At 35.7% G+C, this 10,410-nt stretch overlaps 1 long non-coding RNA gene across 1 annotated transcript; it reads right to left on the minus strand.

Moving 5' to 3' along the window:
* Positions 1 to 225: 225 nt before the first annotated feature.
* LOC106942101 (uncharacterized) lies at positions 226 to 8,233 on the minus strand. The gene is made up of 2 exons (XR_001424367.1): positions 8,049 to 8,233; positions 226 to 438 (listed from the first exon to the last, which is right to left on the minus strand). It is a non-coding gene; the product is annotated as an uncharacterized LOC106942101 (long non-coding RNA).
* Between the last annotated feature and the right edge of the window lie 2,177 nt (positions 8,234 to 10,410).

Raw genomic sequence — 10,410 nt, forward strand, 5'->3', positions numbered from 1 at the left:
GGTAACAAACTTTGTTGAGTGTGTAAATTAAATTTTGCTGCCATCATGTAAAAATGCTAACTATATGATTGTGCACCACCCCCATTCCATATAACTCAATACAATTACATGTTATTTCAATTCAGCAGAGACTGATTCAATCACTCTATAATGACAAAATCATTAGAAAATTACTATTTGTAAAAAAAAATAAAAATAAAAAAATTTGCACTGCCCTTGAAGCAGATTGCATTGAATATTTAATTCATTTCCCCACCCTGTGCATGCACAATGTGGTGCGTGACAGTGAAGCAGAGAACTCCCTCTTTATAGAAAGAGACCTCTAGCAGTACAAGAATTAAGACAGACAGCTGCATTTCCCTTGACTGGCTGGGAGGCAGCAGTGTGGAGGGTGAGAGAACAGGGAAGACAAACAGGGAAATGCCAAATCAGCAAAATCTGGAGTGGAAAAGGGAAAAAAGGGGGAGAAAACACAAAGGTTAATCACAACAATGTGATTACGGTATATATGTAAATGTAAAAGAAAGAGATTAAAGACAGCAGACTGACTAGAGATGGTCAACACATTGTTGGGGGTTGCCAGAACCTTGAGACTTCAACAGCATGACTAAAGGGATACTTCAATGTCACCTAAGCCAAACCTACTATAGGATTTATCAAAAAGGAGCATTTTAAGCTTAATCTTAAGCTGGAGATACTCCCTACTTCCTGAATTCACTGCGGTATGAGTCTAGCTGAAGCATGACTCTCACTAAACTAACTGCAACTATGCAGTCTCAGTGAAGCTTCTGTTAAAAATGGAGTGGATTTATTATCTCTAAAAGATCATTTTTTTCAAATTCAAAAAATATTTTTTTCCTGACAGATTTTAATGTCAGTTTTACATTTAGAAGACACTTAAAGTAGATATATTATGGCAGTTTTACAAAAAAAAATGTTTCGATCAGTTTATAACGGAGAATTAGAATAGTCCTAGGTAGAGTGATAAATGCATGAATTATTTTTTTTTGTAACTAACACTGAATGTTAGAGTTGCATAGCTGTGGATCAACAGGGAGGTAGGCTTTATCAGGCATTATAGACTCAGTTCAAAAATGTTATTAATTCCAGAGGGAGTTCAAAAGTTAGGCTAACGCATCCAAGTTTCTTCAAAGAGTTGTTATAGAGGCTGTTGGCTGTTTGCAGCAAGGATCTCATGTAGCCATCTGGAATACAGTGATACTGAATAAACCTTTGACTGAAGACACATTTGTTTTACATCAATTTTTTAAGAGGATGATCAGGGTTGTCCATAATTTAATTTTACCAAGAATCCTTCCTTGATACATTATCTCCAAAGGTTGAACCAAGAACTACTAATTTTAAAGACAATTATAAAGAAATCTTTAACATATTTACAAATTTAAAAAAAAATACTTTATTTATCCTAAAGGGAAGTTAAATAAATTGAATTTCTCTCCATTATTGTCACATATAGCAAATAGAAATAATTGTTATCATTCTAACTGACTTCAAAAAGAGGAGCTTGTTCTGATTTAACTTCAGACAATGAGGGGGAAAAAAGGTCCCTTTTTAGTGTATGTGGACGTCCAGTTTCAACTGTCTCTGTATCAATCTATCAATATCTGTTCTTAGAAGACATTTGAGGGTTGGTAAATAGAAAATTAGTGAGGACAACATCATGAAGACCAACGATAAAAGCAGAAAGGTCAGAGATAAAATTGTGGACAAGTTTAAAACATGTTTTGGTCATGAAAGAAAAGCTCTGAACTTTTCATCATCTGAAAATAAAAACCACAACACAGCCATCCACCTAAACAGACATACTGGTTAAGGGAAAGAGAGCCAAGCGAACTCTGAAGGAGCCGCAGAGATTCAATGCTGTGGTGGGTGGATCTCTTGATATGACAGTTAAGCCTCTTTCAGAAAACATTTTCATCACAAACCTGCCTCAGTCAGTGTAAAGAAAGCCACTCCATTCAGTCTACTCACTGTATCACTGGAAGTCTTAACTTCTATTCTCATTTAAATCTTCTCACAAACACTGTTTAACAATTACCCTGTGAATATTCACAATATTTATGTGCCCCCCATGGTTGAAAGCCTCTAGTCTGAGCCACTTCTAGAGTACGGATTTAATTGGGCCGATGTTTGGTCAAGCAAATTGCTTCATGCGAAAAATTAAATCCTTGACTAGCCTACCGTAACCCAATTAGCTCTGTAATTACCTGTAGGACATATGTCAAATAATATTGGCTGAATCTATTATCTAAGCAAAACATCAATAAGAGTCACACCTTAGTATAATGAAATATCAATATTCAATGACTCTCAGACAAAAAGAAATGTGCTATTTCTGGTGTTTCAGTAAATTGCTTAAAGGAGAAAATCAATGAATGCTCTGCCTCCAAAATCAGAGTTCATTTTCACACAGCTGACAAATATATGCAGCATGCTGATATTTTTGTCCGACTTCTGAATAGCAAAGTGAATAAAAAGTAGTCTAAATGTGGAAAAACAGATTTCTAAAAAGGACGATAATGCTAAAAATAATCATTTCACAATATTTTAACAGAAATGCTGTTAGCCTGCATATTTAGCAAAACTATAAATATGAATGGCCCTTAGCCAAAACAAAGAATTTTGCCTAAACATATCATAACACCAGCAATTAAAATGTGGCTCATATTGGCTCGTATTTTTTAATTAAACACTGGTGCCTGATGGTGAAAGAAATTACTCAATGCTGTATATGTATTCAATATCTGTACAACTACGCAATTAGGAATAACAAAACTTGACCATCATTGTTGTTTTTTTTTCCTCTTTGGTATTCACATCTCACTTGCCAGAGATAATATGATTCTAATGCATATTATTAAATGTGCATTTTGTTGTGTCATTCTCAGAGGTTAATATATTGAAACTTCTAACCCCCCCCAAAAAACAAACAAACAAAAAAAAAAAAAAAAGAAACAGGTAGATCACAATAGAGTTTGGAAATGTTTGTAGGATTATAAGGTCAGAAAGGTCAAAAGAAGCTACATCTCCAGATTCACCCCGAATCTAAACCAAAATTATATGTTTTTTTTTTTTTTATTTTTTTTTTTTTTTGATGTTACACTCTGTAATGTGTGTTTGGCAGTGCACGTCTTTGATTAGATGCTCTTCTTGTCTGTTGTGCTGGCAGTAACATCACAGCATTAATGACAAAATGAGGTTAACATTGAACCTTGGAGATGTCACATTGCATCCCTCTGGACATTGTCAATTCCTTAACTGTGTGTGTGTGTGTGTGTGTGTGTGTGTGTGTGTGTGTGTGTGCGCGTGCGTGTGAGACAGAAGCAGTGTGGGCAAGCAGAAGTCATTGTGTTCAGTGTAAACATGATGCGACTTCAGCCCCGCCAATGTGTGTGGCAATAGATGTACCACAATGCCATGGGAAATCAACTCTATTAGTGTCAACACAAACAGTCGAGATGGCTTTTGTGATGTGGGAATGGAAGAATGTGTGTGTAAAGATCTGAATCTTGAACATGTAAATTTGCCTCTTTTTTTTTTATTAAACCTGCTAAACTTGATTTAGAGTTTGATTATAATATTAGTCAATAGATGGTAGTTGTATGACAAAAATAACACAACGATAAAGGATAAAATCAGTAAAAATACCAAGCTCTGTTTAAGTTAAATGGCCATAAGTGAATTTCCTTTTTCAGCAGCTGTACTATGGTTTTCATTTAAGAAATTATTTATCTCACATAAAGAATGTGACATGAAGAAATATGTCACAATGCTGCAGGCAAATATGCATGTCCCTGCAGCAGATGCATATCTGTCAACTGCACTTTCACAGCGCATTTTTATTTTGCCTCAAAGTGGTACGATGTTGAAATTAAAAATGATACTGTGCTGTGAAAAAGTTGTCCACTTTATACATATCTTTGGTTTTTGCTTTTTAAGTCCTGCATAAATGTTTTCGTTCAGATTTTTATTTTATTTTTTCTCGAATCAGACAGAGATTAGATCCAGTTTGCTTTGTTAGGTGAGAATTTATTTGGCCCTGCAAGGATTAAGCAGATACAAAATGGGCAGATTGAAATATGGACCATGTAATTTAAATTCATACGGACTGTGTGTATTCGCAACAGCAGCATAATCTTGGACAAAATCACGTTTTTGATTCTGGGCCTCATCCAGATCACAACAGAAATCACCGAGACTATTGTGGCATTTGAGTCAATGTTCTGAAATGATACTACTCAAAACTAATTTTAACCCGAGCAAATGTTTCCCCCCATGTTTCAAACAGTGGTGATATCTGCCAGCAGTTATTTGCAGCAACCCCTTAGGAAGAACCATCTGCAGCCGTTTTCAATTTCCACACACACACCAGGGGATGTGCGCCTTAAAATCTTTAATTGAGATGGATTGGGTCATCCAATTAACCTCAACACACTTGGGTGTCCTTTGTGCAGTTGAAGCTATTGCTTTGGGGTATTGTTGCAAATCTTTAAGTCACTACAGAAAAAACACCTGTCTTCTCTGTATTTATAAAGTTTAATTGGGTTGAGCTTTCTAAATCAAAAGACAGCTTTTTCTGCCACCTGTCTGTTTTCACTCCTTTCCACAATAAGGTGTGACAAGACAGCCTCATTTGCTAAGATGTATGGTGGCAACATAATTGTTTGCTGTTGAAGTAAAACTTGTGATGGTCTTTAATTAAATTTGAACAATAATTTATCTTAGTTGAACTGAAATAAAACACTTTTTTTTTTTTTTTGCCTGGGCAGCTATTTTTAACCAAATGTTTCTCCTGCATCTGTCAGTAATGAACTCAAAAGTATTTTATTATGTACTTCTTTTAAGAGTAATGAAGCAAAATAACTGCAATATTTACTTTACAAACTTTAAGCACATAAGATGCTTAACAGCATCATAAAGACCAAAAAAAAAAAAAAAAAAAAAAACCCACAACAGACAGATGAAGGATACATTGGTGAAGATGTTTAGAGTTAGGTTGTAAACCTAATTCTATAAATATATCTTAAGCTTGGGAGACATTTCACATAGAGCTGTTCAGTCTATCATATGAAAATGGAAAGAATGTGGTACAACTTCAGTCCTAATGCATGGCTAATCACCTAAACTGACAGGCCGAGCACAGAGAGCATCAAAGAGAAGCAGTCAAACGGCCAGTGGTAACTGGAGGAACTGCAGAGTTTACAGAATAACTCTTAATTGTGCAGACAATAAATCTGACCTTTATCACAGAGTGAGAAAAAGAAAGGCACTGAAGAATGACCATCATCAGTCCTATTTAAAGAGACAGCAAACATCTAGGAGAAAGTGTACTGTTCAGATGAAACTAGAATGCAACTTTTATATTAACCTTAACACAATATCTGCCAAGTGACACATGACAACCTCACTACACGATGTTGTGAGGATGAATTTATTCAGACAGGAAAACAGGTCACAGTTGACAGGAAATAGCTAAATACTGACCAACATTCCTGAAAGAAAACCTGTTAGTGGCTCCAAACACTTGAAACTGGTTCAAAAGCTGATGTTCTAAGCACCCTGCCAACGCAGCAGTAGAATGGTTTAGCTCATTAGATCTATTGTGTTATAATGACTCAGTCAAATTTTAAACAAATCATGTGGAGAACTTCTGGGAAAACATTGTGCTTAAACTATTTTGTATTTTATCAAAGTAGAATGGGCAAGACTGTAATTGTTTAGATGTGCTAAACTGGTGGAGACATCCCCGAAGGTCTTGCAGTGAAATACGGTTCTACAAAGTACAGCATTAATTCAGGGAGGCAGGAAGTACAAATACAGACGAAAAAAATGTAAAATCATGCATCGTTTCCTTCGCTTCTTGAAGATTATGCACTAGTTTGAATTAACCTAACAAAACTGGTTCAAAAGCTGATGGAAAAAACTGGAAAAAAATTTAAATTAAAAGAAGCATGAATAAGTTCGCAATGCAGTCCAGGCTGAATATTAAGAAAACTTTTTTTACTCTAAATCTAAACACTTTAAATGAATTCCAACGTCACCACCATTACTAATGTTTAGTATGAGAGATGGGAAGCTATGAAAACAAAACTAAAGTGAAAAGTTGTGACTAAGAAAAAAAAAAAAAAGTAAAAAGCAGTAGATTCACATTTAAACGTCGGTCACCAAACCAACCCTTTTGCTTGAATTAGAGATAGGGCCTGCCATATTTAATTGTTCAGGGGAAGTAAAGCAAACTCGTCTTTTGGGGGCAATTTAATTTGAAATGCAGCTCTGTGAGGCAGGGAGAGAAGCCAGAAGTCATGCAGAGAAAATAGTCTTAATTGTTTAATCCATATCAGTTAGACACCATATGGGAGAAATTACAGGTGCTGTGTGGTGGGATAAACACTACAACCAAACAAATGTCTGAGGGGCAGTCTACACTAGTTTGTGTCTTTTAAGATCAATTTGTCTTGGCTCTTTCCCCTTCAGAGCAGCTAATGCGGTGTGCATTAATTAAAAGAGAGCCTTTCAGCTTTAAAGGTTCTACTCGGCTCTTAAAGTTCTTCTTAGAGGATTGTTTAAATGTTGAGACAATATAAATGAAATGCTTTACCTTTGCTGTCTCCAATTAAAACAACTTGTTGGGAAGGCATTTCATTTAAAAATATAAGAGCATAATGTATTTACAGTGCTTCGCATAGTCTGCTGAGTGAAGTGTGACAGTAGATACAGACTAAGTGTGACATTTTTTTTTTTCAATATTAGATTTTTAAAAATCCACCACTGAGGTTTCTGCCAGGCTAACCATTTAAGCACTAAAAACTACCACTCCATGTATAAGAATGGTTTAAGCCTTGACGATGGATATTTGATCACAGGGATTCGAGAGATTTTAGTCGTTGTGATTTATTTTGAGCAAGTGAATCTGTCTTAGGGAGGGATCGCAATTACCATACTATTAATCACACTATAATTAGAGTCCACGGCTTGACTGTGACACAAAACCTCTATTTCCTAAATGAATTAATAATATCGATGTCATTTTATATTAGGAAAAAAGTATCTCATGAATTTTATATCTATTTTAAGGGGCGACACAGGTCATTTGAACTGAGTGAATGTGTACTAAGACAGCCCTTTGCAAAAGAATTCACTGAATTCTCATTTCTTTATGTTGTGCTTTCAAGAACTCGTTTGTATTATTTAGTATATATATTTTTTAAGTGGTTCTGAGAAATGTTTCTACAGACTTTAAGGACGTCTCTCTTTTCTACTTTATTTTTACTCATTTTAGTATAATTTATTACTATGTATTATTGTATGTATTATTATGTATTTAGTATAATTAATAAAAAGGGGAATTGTTTCATTGTTTGCTGTTACTTAAATTATAAATTATTCATTGAAAGACTGTGTCTCTACATTACTAAACAAACAAAAAATTAAATCTGATCTTCAGACACTTTGTGTAAGAGAAAAGTTACACTTCATTCCAATTTATTTAGTTGAATCTATGGAAAAGTGGTTTCGCAAACATAAAGGTAATTCCCAAACAGTTGTTTGTGTAAAATGTTGCATGGATTAGATGGTAGCTAAAAGATAAAGCACTTCTATTTCTAAAGCAAGTCTTTCGAATGCTATTCATGTAAAGTGGAAAGTCTTTTTAGTCTGACTTTCCTTTTTTCTTTTGCTTGTCTGGTTTCTTTGTTTTATATATATATATATATATATTTTTAAAGCAGACATTGCACAACATGCATTTAAGATCAAGCATAAAATCTCACAAGAGAATGAGTGAAAAAGCACTCAAACTCAAAAGGAAAACTTCAGAAAGCCTGAAGAACCTCAAATTGAAACTACTTTCAAGACTACAAGAAAGCCTGGGTCATTGGCAGCAAAATACAAAGGAATTATTTGTGGTATGAAACTTTTCTGGTGCCAATCTCCAGCACGAGGCTAGAGGCTGGGTACACCTGGACAGATCGCCATACAGGACAAACAACCATGGTCACACACTCTCATACCTCAGCGATTAAACTTACAGTCATATTTTTGATCTTTGGGAGGAAGTCAGAGTACCCAGAGAGAACCTCAGCATGTGTGACAGGTCCAGCCTCAAGCTCTACGTTGTGTCTTTGATGTGGTGAGTTCAGGAAAACAGATCTGGATTACCGCCTTTTATTCCATCTGTTAAAGATAGCAAAAGAGACGGCAGTGAGTACTCCAAACAATCCGGTCTAAAACTCTTCCAGCCTGCTAGCCCAGCACAGCATTTCTCCATCTTTGGACATATGTAGAAGTACATTATTTACAGTACATTAAACAAAAACATTTGGTCTTGTTATAACAAAACGGTAAAGACAAACCAAAACAACATTTTAAATATATTTATTATATTTTGTATAACTCATACCTGTTAAGAGATATCAAAAGACAGAAGTGAGTACTCCAAATAATCTGGTCTAAAACACCTCCCTTTAGAAGAGAACAACACACAAAATAAAGAAAAATTAGTAAAAAAAAAATAAAAAAAAACCCAGCCATAACTGCATGAATTGAAGCTGAGGTAGATCATATTTACATAACTATAGCAACCCAGCAACCGTGGATGGGCTAAGCGTTATAAGGTAATTTTGCTCTTTAAATGTTTGATGTCCGGACATAGAAAAGACGAGACACACATGTTGAGTTTTCTTCTTAATTTAACAGGAAGTATATTATTTTCTGTCATGAACATACTACATATACAACACATTATATGCAACACTTCAGGTATTGCATAACTGCAATAAGCTAGCCCTTCACATATAGACGGCCATTATTTACTCACTGAATGTCATAACAATATTGTTTTTTTTGTTGTTGTTGCAATAACCCATAAAGAAGCGTCAATTTTACAAATAAAAAGACCAAAATAATATCCTTTGTGTGAGAACAGTCTCAGACTGTGCAAAACACAATATATTCAAAGTGAACTCAACAGTTCGTCAGCTGCCCCTCTGCTAGATCACAAGCATGCATAAAGTCCGCTAGCATTAGCTTTCAATTATCTTTCAGAAATATGTCCCGGTTTCTCCACGATACTAGTCACAAACTAAATAACGTGACTCACTACTGACACGCAACTTAATAACTTATTTTAATCTCAAAGATAACTAACATATATGCATCGAAATACATTTTAATGACCTGTGATAGAAAAGACGAGACACACACGTTGGACTTCCTTAGCATCTAACGCGGGTTATTCTTCTTCTTTGTGTCCAACCTTCTCTAAGCCATCAATGCGACTTGCGCTCCCCTAGCGGCTGTATATGGAATAGCACCGAACAACTGAAACAACAGTAAAGAACTTAGTACAACGAGAAATTAAGTATATACAAAGAAAAATTGTTGCGTTGATTATTTTATACTTAGTCTTTTCATTTACTTACAACTTGTTTTTTCACCTCTCTACAATAAGACAGAAACTTGTACTAGCTTGCCAGACATAATGCAATTTAATTGCGGATCAAATAGGCCAGAAAACAATCCACCTTCAAAGAATAGACATATCTGTTCAAACACAGGTACAAATATCGAACCATCCATCCATCCAGGAGGGGTGCTGGTGCCTCCACCACTGGTCAACGGGCTAGAGGTGGGTAACACTCTGGACAGGTTGCCAGTCCATTACAGAGATAACTTATGAAATGTGAGTCCACCAAGAAAAGTGTCTAAACCCAGAGTATCGCACGTTTTACCTCCTGCTTCAGGGATATCTGCATTAATTTATTGGCTCATGATTACCTCAGGAAAGCTCCAAATAACAGTTTAACTGTGGACCGTGGACATGCCGTCTGCTATCAGTTGTTCAGTCTAGAGGAGCGTAGGTGTAAGTAGGGTCACCACCAGGAACACATGTGTTAAGTTTTGTAGATAACTGTGATTTAGCAGTGCTGCAAGCAGCAGCCTCTCAGAAGAAAGGACAGCAATAAAAAAAGACAGAAACTGTGCAGCTCTGGTCAGAGTTCTGTTGGGGCTGCAGTTTTACGTAGCCACGTAAAACCGATCTGAAACACCAGAACTACGTACAATTAGTTTGGTGTGATGTAAATTTTCATTTGAACAAAATGAAATACCTGGGTTTATTTAATCAGACTAACAACTTCGACGTTCTCCATTATTGAGTATTTCCGCAAGCATTAACGGAGAGTTGACCTCAGATACTGCGCGTTCGGGGCCGGCCCACAATAATGAGAAACTCTGAGTGAGCTGCGTTCAAACGCAATGGGAAATACTCACTGCTCAGTTCAAACAGGTACTAACAAAAAAACCTAATCTACATGACAAGTTATGACCAATTTGATGGAATTCGAAGCATCACTTAAAGTAATATAGTTAATTTGCAACACATGCAGAACA

Source organism: Poecilia latipinna, unplaced genomic scaffold (assembly GCF_001443285.1).
Source record: "Poecilia latipinna isolate Pla-1442-1.1 unplaced genomic scaffold, P_latipinna-1.0 Scaffold0, whole genome shotgun sequence".
Taxonomy (NCBI): Eukaryota; Metazoa; Chordata; class Actinopteri; order Cyprinodontiformes; family Poeciliidae; genus Poecilia; species Poecilia latipinna.